Source organism: Anomalospiza imberbis, chromosome 23, assembly GCF_031753505.1.
Source record: "Anomalospiza imberbis isolate Cuckoo-Finch-1a 21T00152 chromosome 23, ASM3175350v1, whole genome shotgun sequence".
NCBI classification, from domain to species: domain Eukaryota; kingdom Metazoa; phylum Chordata; class Aves; order Passeriformes; family Viduidae; genus Anomalospiza; species Anomalospiza imberbis.
Window position 1 is genome coordinate 425,684 of NC_089703.1, and position 20,637 is coordinate 446,320.

General features: G+C 47.2%; 1 long non-coding RNA gene across 1 annotated transcript; it reads right to left on the bottom strand.

The window, feature by feature from the left end:
* Positions 1-252: 252 nt before the first annotated feature.
* LOC137461853 (uncharacterized) lies at positions 253-9,583 on the bottom strand. The gene is made up of 3 exons (XR_010993511.1): positions 9,441-9,583; positions 672-776; positions 253-499 (listed from the first exon to the last, which is right to left on the bottom strand). It is a non-coding gene; the product is annotated as an uncharacterized lncRNA (long non-coding RNA).
* Positions 9,584-20,637: the final 11,054 nt, after the last annotated feature.

Sequence of the window (20,637 nt, forward strand, 5' to 3'; positions counted from 1 at the left end):
TTGGATTTTGTCCCACAGGCTGGTGAAGTTGGAAGCTATTCCTCGTTTTCTGACTTTGTAGGGGCTGGGAGTTGTGGAAGTCGTGCACAAGCTAGGGGGGTGCTCTGGCATGGGAAATGGATTGTCCAGACAATGTTGTACAGGTGTCCTGGCCTTTATGTGTGAGTAAATATCTGCAGGGAGCACTACAGTGAATCTGATTTCTCTTTGTTCCTGAAAAACTGTGAAGGAAAGAAAAAGGTTCAGCAGGGCTTGAGGAGAAGTTGCTTTATTTCTAGTCCTGTCCTAGGGCAGAGGCAGCTCAGACAGGACAGAACATGAGCATGGGGCCTGTTGGCTGTGCCCTTTGGGCCTTGTTGCTGGAGTGTTACCACAGCTGAAAGAGGACAATGTAGATGTTTACATCAGGAGTGGTTCAGGCTCATCTGTCCTGTTTGGGGCCTTCTCTCCTGCCCTTCTGCCCAGCAAGATCCTGTGCGGACATATCCTCAGCAGAGTCCTGCCAGTAGCACACACCTAGCAAGCGTTCTGCCGCTTTACAGAGTCCATTGAGCATCTCCCGTATTATTATGAGGAGATAATAACTCACATCCCCCCATTCCAGTTCCTTCTTGATGGATGAGATATGCACAGCAGAGCAAATTGCAGCGTTAGCAACACCCATGTTTTACCCAGGAGGGAGATGAATTTCCCAGGACATGTCCTGGTCTGGTGTGTACCACACTGGAGATACTGATTGCTGGTGGTTTCTTGTTATGCTGAGACTTTTTTTTCCTCTGTAAAAATAAAATATGGAGAAGGAGAGTTGTATATGTGGAGTTTCATGTGAAACAATGCTCTGGAAGGAAAAGTCCTTCATTTTTGAAAACATTATTTTTTCAAGTCTTGTCCTGGGTACTGGGTGACCTGTTGAGTTTTGGGGGGGTCGTGTGCCCCTCTTGACCTTGGTGCCATCCTCTAAGGAAGCAGAGAAGCTGTTTTTAGGTCAGGCTGGACCATGAGACCATCTTGCCCTTGACTGTGTCCTGTTGCAGCTGCTAGATGCATTTGGGGAAATGGCAGAGTGCCTGTAACAAACTGGGAAGTGACATCCCATGGAAGATGTTAGATCAGGTAATGGTGGAGTGACAGGACAAAGGGGAATGCCTTTAAGCTGAAAGAAGGTAGATTTAGAATGGAAATTAGGAAGGAATTCTTCCCTGTGAGAGTGGGGAGGCCCTGGCACAGGTTACCCCAAGAAGCTGTGGCTGCCCCATCCCTGGAAGTGTCCAAGGCCAGGTTGGATGGGTATTGGAGCAACCTCGGGACAGTGGAAAGTGTGTCTGCCCATGGCAGGGAGTGGGACTGGATGAGCTTTAAGGTCCTTTCCAACCCATATGATTCTATGACTTATGCCTCTCTTTCCTGGTTTAACCCCAGCCAGCAGCCAAACCCCTCGCAGCCACTTGCTCACTCCCCCACCAGTGGTATCGGAGAGAGAATTTGAAGGGTAAAAGCTGGAGAACTCATGGGTTGAGATAAAGACAGTTCAATAGGGAAACCAAAAGCCACACACACAAGCAAAGAAAAACAGAATTAATTCCCTGCTTCCCATGGGCAGGCAAGTATTCAACACTTCCAGGAGAGCAGGGCCCCATCCCATGGAACAGCAACTTGGGAAGACAAGCTGTAAGAGACGGTCCCAAGTTCCCCTCATTTTTGCCTCATGTTTGCCGCAATGGCAGAGACTGAGATCCTGGAGACCCCGATTGGAGTTCCGGCTTGGAGAAGTGGGTGATTATTTTTGCAGGTGTATTTGCTGTACCACCATGGACCACTGCTTCGAGCAGGGCTTGGCAAAAACCTGGCAAGGAGCGGCTTGTTCTACGTGCTTACACCTGCTTTACAATACCTGCTCAACCCACGAATTATCCCACCTCTTGGCCAAATGAACTTTCTGGGGTAACTCTGGTGATCTGCTACAGAAGACCCCTCATCTGCCTCATGACCACTGTGACAGATGGAGATTGAAGCCCCCTCCCAAGGACTGAGATTGAGACCCCTATAATCCTATCACAGGGAGGAGGGCTGGCCTGATTGATGTGAGATGTTTGCCCAGGTGTGGTCATTGGACCAAGAAGACAATGGCTCTCGCTCACTGCTGACCTGTTCCCCCTTGGTGGCTTCAATGGACTTATTTCTTCATTGTACTTGTTCCCCCTCAACGATTTCCATAGACTTTCATTGTCTTTTGCCTGTTCCCCCACTTCGACGGAGGACTGTAAAAGACCCCTGAGATAACCAAGACTTCGAGATTCTCCCCGACGCAACAAGACAGATCTCCATTGTCTGGACCAGTGAGGATGTCATCTGCATTGGTAGCTATAATCCCCTTTCCCGTCTTTTTTCTTTCTATCTTTTATCTCCTTTTCTGATCCCTCTATCGCATTTGCTGTTGGCACTCTACAATAAAGGTGCATTTGTTGTGATTAAACTGATGGTCTCCTGCTGTTTGCCTTTTTACACTTTTGGGATCGGTAAACGAACCATCACGACACCCCACTCCTCTGAGCAGATTGTGACACAAGCGCCGTAACTCCAAATGTCCCCCCCTTCCTCCTTCTTCCCTCCAGCTTTATATACTGAGCATGATGTCATGTGGTCTGGAATATCCCTTTGGTCAGTCTGAGTCACCTGTCCTGGCTGTGCCTTCTCCCAACCTCCCATGCACCCCCAACTTCTTCCCCAGCATGACCTTAAGAAAAGCAGAAAAGGCTCTGGCCCTGTGTAAGCCCCACTCAGCAATAACAAAAACACCTCTATATTATCAACCCTGTGTTCAGCACAAATTCAAAACACAGCCCCACATCAGCCGCTATGAGGGCAGTTAACTCCATCCCAGCCAAAACCAGCACAATCTCCTTGCATTTAGGGTGCAGGACTAAGCCTGTGACCATTAGGAAATGTCTGTTTTCTGCACAGCTCCCATTTGTAACCCACTGTCTGTCCTGTTGCTGTGGGATCCTTTGGAAGGAGGCAGAGTGCCCTGGATACACTAGTGGCCCTGAGCAGCCCTCACTTGACATTTTCCATGTAAAGTGTCATTTCACAGCCCCCAGGTGTTATTTTAACACAGTATATGCAAATAGTGCTCTAGACTTCATTTTGGGGTTAAGGTTTTATAATTTTAAAATACAGCCTGTCTGTAATTAGGTGCAAAGATCTGCTGCTTGTTCAGAAGTGAGGTATGGCAGTGGCGGGAGCACAGAGGCAGTTTGGATGTTCCTTGAAGCCTCTTGTGAGGGAGAGCAGGAGAAAAATGGATACCAGTGGTCTGAAAACCCTCCTTGTGATTTGGACAAGCCCCAGCTGATGCTGATGTCTTGGCAAATTTTATTATTGATCTGGCACACTGCCAGTATGTCCCCAGTTAATTTGGGCACTGGAAAAGGGAAGTGATGTCTCCAGTGGCCTCCATCCAGCTCAGCAAACCTGAGTGCCCTTTCACAACACAGACATGAGCTGCTTCAGCAGCCAGAGGGGCTTTCCCAAATTTTGGTGTTTTGCTGCAGACAGTGAGATCTAATGCATGTCCCCAGGAGATGGGCTCCGTGACCTTCTGTCCTGGGGAGGAGCAGGCTGGATGATGGGTGCTCAGCTGTGTCTCCATTTATGTGCCTGAACCCCCAGTACCATCAGCTGCATGGGGCCCCCTTCAGTAAGTCACCACAATTCCTGCTATCCTGTGTTAACACAGTAATTCCTTTTACTGGGAGTAGAAGCTCTTGCTTTTCTTTTCCTGCACTGTTTATGATCACTCAAAGTAGGAAATCTACCCAGACTTCTAATCGTGTTAAGCAAACTTGATAAAGTGTAGTTCTTAGTACATGTAATAGCAGACACATGGATGCTCTGTAAGTTGTGGTACAGAGCTCTCATCTACAATGAGAGTGGGGCTGGGACAAACCCATGGATTGGGCCATGGCACTGGTTTCTGTGACTTGCAAGGAAACAGAAAGCCCTTGCTGAGACAGAGGCTGAAGAAGCAGTAAGGAGCAGTAGGATCTGAATTGCCCAGCACATGGACACAGTTGAGCAGCTCAGCACTGCTAAATGTCAGATCATGTGCCTGGGAAGAAGCAATGCTGGCTGCATGAGGACAGGAGGGAACTGGTCAGACATGTAACCGCATCCTGAGGGCTGCTGGTCAAAACTAGAAGTGTGCAGAGTCCTGAGCGATGTTTATGGGCTTTAGGAGCTGCTTTTGGCAGGTCAGAAGGCATTCTCTGCTGCCCCTACTCTGAGTGTTACTGCAATGACATGTCATTGCCTACAGCTGCTCACCACAGCAGCATGTGACATGTAAATGACAAACTGGAGACTGTGCAGGAAACAACTACCAGCACGAGTCAAGAGATAGGAAATCTGCCAAAGAGTACAAGAGTGAAGGAGCTCACACTGCTTGGCATGGCTGAGGAGTGAACTGGTGGCAGCCTTCACCCCTGTGCTGGTGCTCACTGCCATCTCTGCTCTCTGGCAAGTGCTGGAGAGCATCAACACTAGTCAGGGCCGATCTGTGCAGAGCGCAAATGCTTAGACTGGCCTTATTTCACTTGTCTTGGACACCCTGGAGATGCCTAGCATTGCGGGCAGTCCAGACAGTGACCTTTCCACTTCTAATGGGAGTAGTCAGTCTGTTGTGTCTTGCTCCCAGGGAGCTCAGGGTCAAGTTTGTTGGCCTGTGTTCCTTCATCCCATGGATCAGGGATGCTTAGAGGCCTGCAGCATATGGAAAGCTCTTCTCTCTGTCTCTTAGACACTTTCCTGCTGTCCCCAGAACCTCCTGTTGATGGGGAGGGCTGGCCAGGATGGGTCTGGTGTGCACATCCTCCCTAGCAGCACAAAGGAGCAGCCAACAAATGGGTCTGTCTGGATAGATTAGATCTGGCTTGGGACTCTGCAAAATTGTCTCAGCTCACAGGTTTTCCACCCACTGGAGGCTTCCTGCTGGAGATGGAGTTTGCCCTCCTCCTCTTGGCTGAAATAAGGTAAGCAGAGCCCTGCCTCAGGTTTCAGGCTGCCTGGGGAGATAATCTGTGCCCCTCCAGCTGTGCTGAACCTGCTGATGGGTGTGATGTCTTTCCTTAACATGTGAATCTTTCTCTGCCCAAGGATGCCAAGGTCATAAGTCACCTACTTGATGACCTTGGCCTTCTGGCCACCACTTTGATAGGGAAAAGTTAAACTCCAGCTCTTGCCAGCCATCCTTGTCCCTCCACTTTGCTGTTCTTCACCTGGACTAGGTCCCCTGCCGATTCACCCCAGCCCTACACCAACTTTTCCCATGTCTGCCGTGACCCAGACCTTCTTCCCAAAGCTCATGCTACGGAGGTGGCACCTCTCAACATGTGTCTGCCCATGCTCTGCTCTCTGTAGGGATGTGTAGAGGCACATCTGGAAAGTCTACAGCTGCAGGTAATAGTTCCCATTCTGGCCTTCTGCAGGAGTCACAAGGAGGGCTCTGTTCTGGGTAGAAGATGGGTGGGATGACTGGAAAAAAACCCACTTTTTTGTGGTTTTTTTATTTTTTTCTTTTTATTTTTCTTCAGAGGGTCCACTGAGACATTGCTTAGAGCGGAGCTGCCCCATCTATTGATCCTTAATGCCATACTAACATCACCTTGGTTTAGTACATTGCACTTCAGACCTGAAGTTGTTTCTTTTGTCTCTGAGCATGTAAAGCTGTTATTATTGAGCTGTGTGGTAGACAGGGGCTTTTTCCAGCAGGATTATAGATGATGGTGAGTTTGGTGGCACTCAGGAGCAGGTCAGATGATCCCCATGGTGAGTGTGAACTCCTGTTTATCACCACTGGTGTTTCCCTCGCCACACAGCCGGTCTCTGTGAACAGTGAATTCCCTCCGCAGATCCCTTCTGCCTCTCACACAGACTAACCCAGATAATCCTTTGCTATCTGCCACATCTCAGTAGATCTATTATATACACATGAGTTCTTGTGTCCTTGTGTGTAACCAGGATATGCTCAAAGATTTCAAATCCCCCAATGTAGGATTCTTATCAAAGTTTCTGTCAAAGTCTAAATAAATACACCGCTTTTACTCATCCATTTCTCTGTGGCGCTGAGAGTTTTTCTGTTTTAAAGGCGAGGCTTTGCTGTTTCCCCCAGTGAGCTGGTTCACATCATTGGTGGTAAAGCTGGCCAAGAGCTGATGCAGCTGATGGGAATCCATGGTAGGGGATTGAATTTGGGATTCCAGGAGCTTTGCACAAGTGAGGTTGGGTCTCCCTACAGCTCTCTTGGAGGATGAGGACAGAGTGGACTTGCTTTGGGAGTTGACAGTGACTCATTTCATGGTGATGAAACTAAACCCTCAGCATTGCCATGTGTTCAGACTCAGCCTGTGTCTCTCATGGATGTGCCCAGGTGTTTGCCAAGTGCTGGCACTTAGGAAGCCCAGCACAGCAGGTAACATAGAGAGCCCATTCCTACTGATACTCTCCTAGCTGGGTGCCAGTACCTGTCCCTGCCTCCCTGGCTCTCTGCAAAGGGCTCTACCACTCCTGCATTCCTAATGCAAATATTGCAGGAAGATGATTCAGCACTTGGCAAAGAATTGCAGATGCTACAGAGATTATTTTGAGCATATTAGAGCAGCCCTGGGAAGCGATGGGGTGCTCAGGTCCCTGCACTTCTCCATGTGTCAGCCACAGCACAAGCAGGGATGTGGGACATAGGCGTGGGACAGCCCCACACACTACTGACTACTGTGCTCCTGTCCCTCATCCTGCCCGGCTGCTCTCCCCCTTCCAAAACCCTGCAACACTGGCAGGGATCCTGCAGTCCCCTTTCCCCTCAGGGAGCAGGCAGCTCATCTTGCCAGAGCGATCGAACACAATTTCCTTTTTCTGTGTCACAAGCTCATTCCTGGGGTTGTGTTCAGGCCAGGTGCTTGCGGGGAGGGGTCTCCTGTTGGGAACAATCCCTTCCCCTGGGCTGGGGGGGATTCCTCTGGCTGTATTTTGAGTGGGGACTTACTGGTGTTGGTTTAAATATGGAAACTCCTGTCCGCCATGATGGGAAGCAAAAAGAATCCAAAATCAGCTGGAATCAATGACTGCAGGTCAGGGGGATGAATGGAGCCCCAAGCTGGTGATAGGCTTCAGCAGGAGTTGTAGGATCTTCTCATCCCTCTGGGGACACTGGTTGGGCCCTGAGGGTTCAGACATTGGCATCTCCAGTGATCTCTGATCCTCAGAGTATCTCTGCTGGCTTGGCCCTGCGCCCAGCTGAGCCCCAGCACTGCTGGCAGTGCCTTGGAGGAAACCACACTGCTGGAGCTCTGAGGACCCTGAACAAGGCTTTGGCAGTTTCACCTGCAGAAGCTGTTTAATTTGGGGCAGTGATGAGGGCTGGCGCAGTCTTTCTCCCTGCTCTGAGGCGAGCTATCCCCACCCTCTAGTCTTGTGTGTTTGAGGCAGGTCTCTGCTCATTGAGGGGTTGCTCCATTTTCTTCTGGCCCTACCCACTGTGCCATGTCACTCCCTGACTTCAGAGAGCTCTCCTGCCGAGTCTTCCTCCATGCTCTTTACTGCATGTGCTGGACAGGCTGGATGAGGATTCCCCTCACAACCCTGTGGAATCATGGCCCGCATGATTCCACTGTCTGCTGAGCCTCTTTACTTCCTGCCATGTCCTGGCATTACTGATTGCCCTGCTGGCACTGAGAACAGAGAACTCAGAACTGAGGCAGCAGGGAGGTGATGGGGGGGCAAGAGTTTCCCAGCTGCCTGCCTAAGGGGTGGTCTAGGAGGGCATCTTATATGCATGCACAGGTGGATCAGGGCACTGGATGGCTCCAAGGGGAAAGAGGGGAGCAGGAAGGTGCACACACAAGCCCGTTCTCAGAGGAGCAGCAGGGGCAGACCCAAGCAGCTGTTGCTGGGCAGGATGATGGAAGAAGAGGATTATGACAAACAGTATTAACAGAGTGTGCTTCCCCCGCCTCACTTTTTTTTTTTTTTTTTTTTTTAATACAAGCTCAGATAATGCAGAACACAGCCACACAGACTTTGACTCAGATTTCCCCAAAAAACCCTTTCATCTGTGATGAAGCTTGAGACATCTCCAGCACAAAGAGTTGGGTTTTTTTTAAAGTTGTTAACGCCTTAAAAGAGGGGTTTAGGAGAGAACAACCTTTGGTGTTGGATATAATCTCACGGCATGAGTCTCTAATATCCCTTGTTCACACAAATACATACACCCAGCTACTTCCAGAGCATCCTTCAAGAAAATCGATGAGGAAATGGGATTTGCCATGTTGGTCCAACTCACTCAGGGTCCCCTCTTCAGAGGTGATTGGATTCATGCACTAAAGGTGAAAATCCTCTGCCACCCACATGAACACTTCTGCAGCAGTCTGAGGGGGAAAGAAATCCCTTTGGAGCACTGTATCCCCTCAGATTTAAGTAAATATTTTGGCTATCACTGTTGGAGGGCCAAACCCTGTTACACTGCTGCAAAGCTTATGGTGTTGTCCATGTTGGAATTAATTTAGGGATTAGTTGGCAGGACTTGCTCCAGGCCCCCCTTATCTATGGGGGCAGTTCCAGGAAGCTCCAGCAGTTAAATCATTACCTCAAAAAGAGTGAAACAGAAGTGATATCCGATGGGCACTGTTGATGTTGATGTCACCCATAGGATGCCAGCTGTATGTCCTGCTGTGCCTCTGTGCTGTTACACCCTGAGATGTGACCAGCTCCACCAGCGTGCCATCTCTGAGGGCTTAGTGAAGTTGGGAGAAAAAGGTACAACAATGATTTGAGCAGGGTGTTGTGGTGAACTAGGTGATTTTCAGAGCTTCTGTCCAACGTCTCTTTACTCCGTGATTCTGTGATTGCAATTTTTTGACAGATCTCTTCAATTTTTCCCCTGAGGATTGAATTCATGGCTTTAGCTGTGTTTCTCTAACTGGAACAGAGAACTATCATAGAAGCTTACAATGTTTTGAATTGGAAGGGGCCTAAAAGCCCACTTAGTTCCACCCCCTGCCACAGGCAGGGACACCTTTCACAATCCCAGGTTGCTCCAAGCCCCATCCATCCTGGCCTTGGACACTTCCAGGGACAGAGCAGCCACAGCTTCTCTGGGCAGCCTGTGCCAGGACCTCACCGTCCCCACAGGAAAGAATTTCTTCCTAATATTCAATCTAAATCTACCCTCATTCACCTTAAGGCCATTTCCTCTTGTCCTGTCACTATAATGCCCCTGAAAATGTCCCTCTCCAGTCTAAGCAAATCCTGAACTCAAGAGTGCTGCTTCCATTCTTCAGCTAGAGAAAAAATGGACCAAAACCCAAAGACTTTTAAATGTGGGGTCCAGTGCAATCCTATTGCCAAGACAGGTTGGAGCAGGACAACTCAAGGTGGACAGTTTGTCTCACCAGGTTCCCGAAGGAGGAATGTCTGACTCAAAGTTATGCCACTTATCCAGCATGTGTGGTACTTCAGTCTGCTCTGTGCAGAGCCAGGGAGGTTTCCTGTGGTTCAGGTGACCATTTGACAGCTCTGTACCCACTGCAATAGCCCTGTGAGAACACTGTTATGACTGTTCCTTCTTTTATGATGATACAAAGAGGCAGTTTCTCACCTATTCCACTTCCCACAGGTCCTACCAGCTCTGTCTTAATGTGATTTGGACCCAGCTCTGGAAGTATGAAGCGATGGGTCCCTCTGTCCTGTCCCTCTGTCCTGGTGATGTTCATCTGACCATGCAGGTTCCAGAGTATTCAGACATCCAGCTGGATAGCAGCCCCATTGCAATGCTGGGGCCTCAGACTTGTTGTCACACCATGAGGTGTGTCCTAGAAGTGGTGGGACCACACACCTGAGCAGTGCATCACTGTGAACATCCTAACCGGAGCAGGCAGAAACATCAGCACCTCTCTCTGTGTTCAGCCTCTGTGCTGGCCATGATTGTTTGCCATCCTGATGCTGTGCTTCCAGGGGTTTCCTTTCTTTGGGAAGCTGGTGTTACTCAGTAGTGCCTAATGCGTGTTCCTCTTTTCCCTAGCAGGACCAGCCCTCCTCCCACACGCGTGGTTGCTGCAGCTCCAAGCCACATGCTCCATCTGTGCCAGGGACACAGTGGTTCTTGCTGCCTTCAGGCATGTCCCAGCATTCACAGAACTGTTCTAACTTTGCCCTTCTGCCTTCTGTTCACCAGCTTCCAGATCTGCCCTTTCTGGTTGTCTCCACAATGTTGTCTCCAGGACTTTTCCAGCTCTAGGATGGTGTCTGGTCCTGAACGCAGGGCATTCCCACTCTGGGCTGTCCTCAATGGGAGTGGACAAAACTCTCCTGGTACCAAGGTGAGCAGTCTGGTAGTGTTCGCTTCAAAACCCCAGTGCTCATCCAAACTGTAAATGCTCCAGCCACTGTTATTTCTACCAGAAACCACATTACAGGTTAGCTCAAGTTTCTTTCTTTTAGCAATCACAGAATCCCAAAGAGATCTGAGTTGGAAAGACCTTAAAACTCCTTCCATTCTACCCACTATATTCACCTTCCACTATCCCACATTGTTCTAAGCCCTGTCCAATCTGGCCTTGGACACTTACAGGGATGGGGCAGCCACAGCTGCTCTGGCAACCTGTGCCAAGTCCTCACCAGCCTCCCAGGGAAGAATTTCTTCCTAATAGCTAATCTAAATTTTCTGTCTCGGTTTAAAGCTATTCCCCCTTGTCCTATCACTACATGCCCTTGTAACAAGTCCATCATGCTGCTCAGAGCAGCCTGCTGACTCACTGCTGGTCACAAAGCTGAGCTGCAAAACCCATCCACTTGTGTCCCACTGCTGCTGCGGTGCTTCTGCTTGCACTTTCTCTGGGTAAATCCAGTCCAGTTGCAAAATTTCCTCTCCAGCAGGGTGCACAGAGGCATGTGAATTTCTAATGACAGCTGAGATTTGTGAGTATTGACTTCATTATTCAGTGATTAAAATATTCCAGCTTCATTGCGACACAGGGGTGCATTAATGATGTATAGTATTGCATTTTGATTTGACACCTTAGCAACCTTTAAAAGCAGATTGTGCTATGGATTCTTCTGAAATCTGGAAATTAGATCTTAAATGTTAGCAGTTCATTGACTTGAAAGGTAGGGCAGTGGACTGGACACAGCTGAGCAGTATGGTGGCACCAACTGCACGAGGGAGTGGCACTGGCTGGGGGACACACCATCCATTCCCACACATGACATGGGGCTGGCGTGGTTGTGCTGATTCTCTGTCATTCTTGAGGGACCTTTTTCAGAATTTTATGTCTTTTATAAAGTGATGGGGTCCTGGGAGCACACGGGCTTCCAGGAGTATTCCTGGGCCATGGCAATTCTCTCCATGCCTCTGTCCTACCTTTCCATGGGATGGAGCCCTGTGACCATCTGTCTCAGCAGAACACCCCAGCCCTTCTTGCTCCTCTAGTGAAGAAGGCTGGGAATGAGATACAGCCACTTGTGTCTTTCCTGTCCCTGCAGGGAGTCCCTCACTGAGTGTCCATGTCCATCTTCTGCCTTACCTGTTATTATCAGCAAATGCTTTGAGACTTGCTTGTACAGTCTCTTGTACACAGTGGGGGTCCCCACTGATCACTTCATCTCTTACCACTACGTTTAGCAGACAACTGGGGCTGTGTCATTTCCTCTTGCCTGTGTCCTGAGAAGAGCAGGAGGGACAATTTCAGAGGTACAGATGGGAGGAGGGATGTTTCATTCTAGACATCCTCATAGCAGAATTTCCCTCTTGAACTGATGCCTGCAGCAGCCTCAGCCCCTGGGGACCCTTTCGGGAGTTTCACCCTATCCCCTTTTATCTCCACTCCTTCCTATCCCAATTAGCTGTTTGTTTAAGGTACTGCAAACTTCCCTTGATAAGTTTACCTAATTGCTTCACTTAAGTTAATTACTTCTTGGCTGAACAAGAAAGCAACATAATTGATGTCAAAGCATATTTGTCACTTCCATTAATGTCCCTGTCCATGGGAGAGGGAGAACTTGGGCCTCTACCACCACAGCACCCTTCCTTGAGCAGGCGGCCAGCAGTACTCTGCTCCCCATGGCTCCCAAAGGCTGTAGGAGAGCGGAGGTGGGTGCTGCACCTTAGGCAGCCCTGCCATACCTGTGTGCCCCCATGGGCGGGTCACAGTGTGCTGGTGATGCTGCCTCCTGCCCCCAGTTCTTGCCAGATCCTGGGAACAGGAAGCAGTTTTGAAGCAAGTCTTGGTAAATCCAGCACTGCCTGTGTGATGCATAGGCAGGGCAGGTGCAGAGCACAGGTAATGAGCCCCATTCCAGGCAGCAAGCACCTCTGGCATTCATCTATTGTGGGTAAAGGGATGATCCTCATGGACCCAGCCTGCCTGACATGAGGAGCAGAATCATGGGGACACCCTTGGCCAGATCCAGAGTAGACCCCGCACAAAGCTAAATCCAGTCCCTACTCTGGTTGCACACAGGCTGGATTTGGGCCTGAATACAGCCTCAAGTGACTTCCCTGAGTCCTGGCTGTTCACTGGGAGTTAGGAGAGCTGGCAGGATGCTGAGCTGAGGTCTTTGCTGCTAAATGAGACCGGCAGTGATTGTCAGGGAGTTTGCGTCTGCTTCTTTCTTTTGGAGGGTTCTTATTTTTGTTCCCTTTGCATGTGAAAGGATTTGAGGCAGTAGGTTAGCTCATAAAAAGGTTTCCCTGGGAGCAGCTGCCTGCCGAACTTGAGGTGAATGCCCTGGAGAAAATGCCTCCCAATCCAGTGAAATCTTCCTCCCGTGACCTGCACTGGGAGGTGAACTTTTGTGCGAAAGAAAGATAATCCCTTTCGCTCACTGGGACTGAAGGCACTGTGATAAAAGCTTTATTCAAGATCAAAGACATATGCTTTTTTTTTTTTTTTTTTTTTTTTTTTTAAACTACTACCTCAAACAAAAAGTTTGGTTTATGCTGGATTGAAGCTCAGAGGGGTGACAGCTCCAGAGCTCATCTTCCTGGCTGGTCAGTGCCAGTGGGGATCAGAACAGTGTGGGGATGGAGGGCACTGGGACCATTATCCCAGCACAAAGAGGGTTTAGGGGCTCAGCTCCATTTCCCAGTGCACAAAACCACTCAGGGTTCAGGTTCCCTTTCAGTCGGAGGGATTATCAGGCAGCTGGAGCAGTCGGGGTGGGAGGAGCCTGGGGAATGGTTTGTGTTTGATCTTGCTCAGCAGTTTCATCTGTGCGAGTGTCCAGCGGGAGCTGTGCTCAGGGGTCCAGGAAACCTTCTGTGCTGGAGGTGACATAAAGGGCTGGGGCTGCTCCCAGGGTGAGCTGGGTAATGGGGGATGTTGTGCTGGTTTGCACTTCAAAAGTCAGAAGATGGACTTCCAAAACTCTGGGCTCAGCTACAAATTGCAGGGTTGTTTCTTCATTATCGGAGCCCCAGTGCTGGGACCTTTTTTGTTGCTTTCTGCCCAGCTGCAGATATTTCCCTGCAGCCAGCCAGGCTGGTACCCAGTAAAAGTCCACTCCAAGTGTCTCTTCTCAGGGTACTCAATGTCTTGTATCAATATGTGTATTGTCAGGACTTTCCATTCTCTGGGATACCCTGCAAGTGAAGATAACTTGTGTGGTTGGGTGTATCACAGGACACCCAGACACCCTTTGGTGTAAGACACCCCATGCTCCATCCTGCAGAACAGAAGAGCAGATACAGCATGAGAAGCTTGATTACCAGGATCACGTTTCAGTCAGTGAAGTAAGTCCCACATAACCCCACTTTCACCCCAGCACTGATTTTCACATCTCAGCCGTGCAAAATGGCAGAGGTTCTCTCACTTCCACTGCTACATCCTCTCTGTGTTTAGCCCTTTTTAAAATGAAGGATCACAGGCCGAACTATGTGCTCAAGATAACTCCTCTGAAGCTAATGGACTTATTATGGTCCCTCATTTCAGACCTAAGCTCAGCAAACCTGGTCTCAGGGGGAAAAAAATCTCTCCAGGGTTGAAATTCATTCTGTTGTGTGCAACATATTTTGCATGGAGATAAAATTCCCTCTGTGTGTCTTCCGCAGTGCTTGGTCCCCTTGTTGTCCCCAGGCACTGCTAGGCATGCAGCCCACAGCCTGGATCCAGCTCTGCTGCACCTGAAGCAAAGTCTGTGCCCCAGCTGTGCTAAGCCAGGGACATCGGGTGATGTTTCCAGCTTGTTCTGGTTAAAACCTAGCAATCCACAGACCAGGGCATTGGAAAAGACCTACTTGTCATATGCTGTTAGTATTTAGAGAATTTGCTCTCCAGCATCCTCCAGCTGTCTTAGGCACAACTGTCTCACCAGATCAGCATTAGACTTGAGAGAAGATCCTCCCTGATAGCACCAAGGAGCCAGGAAGGGTGGACCAGCAGCTGTATTGCTGATAGGATGGCACCACCTGCAGCTTTGAAGCCTCCTTACCTTATGCTCCTCCTGCACAACCTTCCCCTGCCCCCACATACAGATGCCAGCTTGGATGTGTGAACATGGCTACTGAGATTGGAATGAGAAAACAGGAAGCCCAGGGGGCTGGCTGAGTTTGGGATCTCATGGCTCAAGCAGAGAGAAGGGGTTAGCTCACACAGATTTGGGAAAGGGGGATGTTTTCCCTGTGGAGCCGATTGAGACTGTGGCCATATTGTTGGCTGCTGCCAACAAATATGTTTTGAGAGGCTGAGATAGAGATTGCTCCTGATTCCTGCTGGGAATCCTCAGAACAGAGTGGAAAATCAGTACAACATCCTACATCCCTCTAGAGACAGGAGTGACACGGACACCTGGTCTCACTTAAGGGTTGCAGGGCTCTTGAGGTCTGTCTTTAATTAAAGGAGAGCAGCTGAGCTGGGATAGTTCCCAAATCTTGGGGAGGACTTCCCTTCCCTGGAAAAAAGATGCAGGAAGTTTTTGATGTGGGGAAGGGCTTTCCCTGAGGCCTTGGCCAACACCGAATTCTTCTGCTGTGCCTGTGGGGTGGACCAATGTCCCACTTCATTCTTGTGGCTGCCAAGGACGTGGACACGAGCCACACAGAGCTGTCTGACAGAAGTCAGGGAACAGGTGGATAAAGGAGAGGGGCACAACCCAGACCTTCTCATAGGAAAGCTGTCCTTTTCTTTAGAGTCAAAGCTGCACTGTCAAAGGGGTCCTTCTGGACACAGGGGACTGGCAGCACAGTGGCTGATGGAAGTGCATTCTCACTGGGTAATCCAAGAACTCTAATGATCTGCCTTTGATCTCCTATTCAACAGGGAGATTTATTACAGCTTTCATTTCATGTCAGAACTGATGAATTTCAGTGGACCTGTCGAGTGGCTACAATCTGGAGGCATTTATCTTTCAGGAGGAAGAAACCATCTCCTCTCTTTGTCTCTTGAAATGATGGGGAGAGACACGGTACCCAGCCAGTGTGTGTCAAATGATGCCCACTGCATGACAGCAAAATTTGCCTTGCTCGGGGCAGGCTCTCTGCTCCAGCTGTGGCCCAGCAGCTGTTTCAGGGGCTTTTCTGCTCTGGCACAAAGTTAATCGGCTAATTACATGTTGCTCTCCTTCTTCTCTACTTCTGCAGACAGCCCAGAGGGACTGAAATCCAGCATCACAGGCTCCCAGGGCCATTTCCCTGCAGCTGAGGATCCTCTGGATCTGGAAGATGTCTCTGCTTCTCCAGCAGAATGTGACCTTGAAACCTGGCGTCCAAAACTGTCTTTTATGTTTTAGATTGTGCAAAGGACCTCAGTTGCATTTAAACTATTTTCTGCAGTTTAATCAGAATCTACACATTTTGCTTCTGGGTGCTCATAGGTCCTGGGTGGAGTCCATTCCAGGCTTTTCATGTAGGTGCAGTTTACCTGTCTCATCTAACTCTATTTTCTCTCAACACCCCGCTGCTGATGCAGGTCTGCAGCTGCAGACCCTTTAAAGGAGCTCTGGGATGGCATGTGCCATCCTGCAGCAGGGGAAAAGCAGGGGCTCTTTGCTGAGTAATGCCAAATTTATCATTCCTAAGAGCCACAGAAGGGCTCTTAGGCACTATTTGCAGCCTCTTCTCAGGCTGCTCCTTGTCAGGCTGCTCCTGGGCAACTTTTGATGGTGTTGCTGCTGGTCTCTCTCCATGTCATGTGGCTGCAATGGCAGGAGTGTGTTTCTGTTACATGTTTGCACTGCTTTGGGATTTGCACTGAGAGATGCAGTCCAACTGCATCTGCAGCTATTTCTCCCAGTCTCCAGAACTAGTACCATTGCTTTGGTTCACCCTCCACCTCATCCTTCCTCATCTCTCCCTTTGAGGAAGAGGCTTTCCCCTGGTCAGAGGCTGCACCTTCTTGATGCTCTGTCTCAGTGCAGCAATGAGTGTCCCAGGAGCACCGCACAGGTGAACACAGCATCCCTGCAGCTCCTGGGTCAGCCTATTCTTCCAACCCCAGAACCATAACTCAGGGGCAGCATGGCAGAGCTACAGTGCACACAGAGTGCTGATGCTGCAGCACATCGCTGTCTGAATGGCAAGAGGATGCATTGAAACGTGGAGATCTGTTGGTTATTACTGTGTGCAAACCCACTTACAAGGACTTAGGCTACTCCATTATCAGACACCTGTGGAGAGTGGGACAGGAGAGTTTGTCATTCAGTTAACAGGTGACACTGCACACTCTAACCCCAGAACACAGACATCATTACCAGAACTCTGTTAAAACTAACCGTGTTTTTTCAGTGAGCTGTGGATTTTGACAGGATTGTTTATTGGAGAGATGCAAAGCTAGATGTGTGACGGTAGTGTCTTTCCACATGCTGTTTGCATTATGTAATTTCTTGCATTGAGTCTGCTTAGCAAGGTCTAAATTCTTCAACAGAAATGCTGATATAGTGCATGATTGGTAAAACTTGCCATGTGGGATGAATACTGCCTTTTCAGGAATTTTGATTTAAAAGTCTGATTGGACTGAATTAATACCAATCCTTTGCTAAGTTATAATGATGTTAGCTGTTACCACAAAAATTAGAAATCTGTATACCTGGAAAAATATTTGCGAGTCATTACCCTCAGAGCCACATTTATCACTATGTGGCTAATGTTTTTGTTTGTGGACAGGAAGATTAATATTTGTAAGATATTGTGGCTCCTTAGAAAATTCAGTAGATTCCTCCTTGGAAATATTTCAGGTGGATATTGTTGGAACACAATGTTAAGCCACAGCAATTAATGCCACTCATAAATCAGGCATTCCTTTGCTTGTGTGAAGGCAAACCCTGAGTGTTATCTGCAGAAGCTATTAGAGAATTAGATATAATTAGCTCACGACTCTCCACTGTAAATGTAGGCAGAATTGTGCTGGCTTCACCTGTTTGCTTGCTTGTTACCTCGCAGCTATGATAAAGTAATTTTTTTATGAATCTTTTTCCACGAAGACACATGTGACAGCATTTTGGTTAGGTACAGCTATTTAGTGATTCAAATATAGTTATTCTTACTTGCCACTTATAAATTGAAATTGGACTTGATATTAAAACAGTTTAAATTGATGGACCACAAATACAGTAAACAGTAGCTCACTCATTTAGAATCATCTGAAACCATGACTTTGTAGCAGTTTAGTTCCACATGTCACTCTTACACACCCACTGACATAACCGAGTTACATGTGCAAAACTTATGGCAGTATTATATAGGTCTTTGATGTTTTATAGCTAAATATTTATATCTCATTACCTTTAACAGTCCAAGCTCAAGTCTATTGTACAGACAATCTTGAAAAGCTGTCTTACCATCTCTGAACTGAACAGGTTTGAAGTACAGTTTGGCAAGATATACACTGTTGTCATTTTTCTGAGTAAAGCTGCACTTGAATAAACCCTGGCAAACTTACACCACAAAAGTCCTGACTATGAACAGATATTTTCAATAATATTTGCACTTACCACGATCTATTATCAAAACTAAATTATATAAAATCACAATTCATTTGCCACACCTTTATAATCTCTCCAGTAAATCCATGTTGCTGCTATTTCTGTTACAAATCAGTTGTTTGCCTGCACATTATTCATTGATACTTAACTGTTGTCTGACAAATTTTCAACAGCTTTCTTGTAATGATGGAGTCAAAATGGGTTAAATTCTTTTGTATCTGAAACTTCTAAAGGAGCACTCTCAACTCTGGCTTTAGTTTTGTTAAATTTAAGTGATGTTAATTTTCAGTTCTGTTATGTTTCAGTGATGTTAAGGTTCATTTCTGTTATATGTTGTGAAAATCAAGTGATGTTAAGTTTAAGTTCTTTTAAATTTAAGTGATGTTAGGTTTACATTATGTTAATTTGAAGTTCTGTTACATTTAAGTTCTGCCAAGTTTAGGTTCTGTTAAATTTAAATTCTTTTAAGGGTAAGTTCTGTTAAGTTTAATTTCTGTCAAGTTTAAGTGTTGTAAAGTTTAAGTGAAGTGTTGTTCAGTTTAAGTCTGATTGTTAAGCTCTGTTAAGTTTAAATTCTACTAAGATAAATTATTGTTCTGTTTCAGTTATGTTAACTTTAAGTTTTGTTAGGTATACTTTTTGTTATGTTTGGGTGACGTTAGGTTTGGGTGACGTTAAGTTTAAGATCTGTTGAAATATGCTCATTAAATTACAAGATACAGCTCTTTTGTTATAGAGATAAGATGGAACTGACTGAAACAATTATGATGAAGAATTTGGCAAGCAACTGTTTAAGAATATAAGATATAAATTTGTGTAAAAATAGTGAGGATGCAGTTTATTAGCTCTTTAATTTCATAGAAAATTCTATGGGTATAAACATTCTACATTGATCAATTAACATAATTGTTCATAACAATCTTTGCTGTTTTATCTTCCATAGGTAGCACAGAGGAATGAGTAACAATTCCAAATTATGGCTGCTATTAATTGTAAGCTGTTTAGTGCTTTCTTGCTTGCTTTTATTTTGCTTTATTGTCAGATATGCATAGATGTTTGGAAAAACATAATCTCAATTTCTTAGGATGGTTACTGTTGATGTATTAATGATTCTGAATATGTTGTTGATGTCACAGTGTGAATTCACTGACTTTTCATAATGGGCATTATCCATAGGATATTATTTGAGGTTGACACATATGAATTGCTTTGGTTGTTTGGAGTTTGTTTGTGGTACCATTGACTACTTAGCTAAGGATGAATGACAAAGCCAGCTGCTTTACAAACTTTCCCATAGCTGCTTTACAAACTTTCCCATACTGTTGGTAGCTATCTGCAGGACATGTATAATTTTAAGGAACTTTTCCAACTGCTATTACTAGAGGCTTGTTCATAGGATATGTTAGGGAGACTCTTCCAGTTAAGACCTTCGCTCTGGCCAAGCCCCGGCCCTAGCTGGTTGGAAGTATGCCAACAGACCCAGGTGTTTTCTGCACTAAAACTGTACTCCAGTCACTTTGACTTGCCAAATTGGGCTTATAAAAGCCGGACCCCCTTTTGAGGTGAACCTAGAAACCTTTCCTGGGAATGGTTCTCTGGGTCCTCATTGTGAAACAGGGCTTGCCAGCTATTGCAGACTCTAGGTGATGGTACAGTATTTAGGCAATTGATGATGTATCGTTCTAAATCACGATCCTTTTTCTTGTGTGCTGATTATTACATGTATACCTTGCTTATTTTTGCTTGGTGTGAGTTTATTGCTTTATCATATGTATTTCTTTACTTTTATGTTGCCTTCATTTTCATAGTGAGAGATGCACATGTTGTCAAAAAAGCAAAGAAGGGGGAATATGGCTCCTCAAGAACATTTAGATAATGCAATACTTACATAAGAATTTCTGAAAGCAGATCATCAATTTGGTCCCCAGCAGAGCGATACTGCATATGCAGAACCTGTAGAGGCCAGAAATCTGGCCAAGGAAAAGCCAGCTGCACTCCCCTGGAGAATTGACCCCTAAGCCACAACCCTTTGGTTATGGCGAGCAAAAAGAGCATCCCCAGAATTCTTTGGTTTTTTATGATGATTCCTTGTATCCCATTGGCCCTTCCCCCTTGCTCCACCCCTGTGCCCTCATCCCATTTGCCCTGGTGTTCTGTCCTGCCCCTTGAGATCCCTATATAAACCCCTGCTTTCCCTGCCTGAGTGGCTCTTTTGTCCCTGGATCCTTTTGAGGAAGAAGCTCAATAAAGGCTCTCCTTGGAACCCCACACGAAGACCCTGTCTCTCCTTCTGCATTGCCCAGATCACAGAAGAGCTGAAATCACCTGGTGTGAGCACAGACGTGCCCGTGCCCCTGAGGTGTCTTTTTCAAGACTCTTCTTCGGGAAGGTCACGGCACTCTGAACAACATCCGCCGTGACAGAACCGATTTCTAAAAGTTTTACATAAAGATCCACAATTGGATGTGCAATGGCAAGGCCTAGCTGATTTACTAACCCAGGGGTGAAGGTAGGCATGTGTTTTTATTGCCAACACGTCTAAAGTGGCTACCTGCTTGTCTGGACAAACATCGATCGCCTCCAAGGAGATGAGGCCCAGTGAGAGGAGAAATGACCTAATCACAATCCAGCCCTCGTGGCCAACGCAGGAGCAGGGGAAGGACTGCCAGGACATGG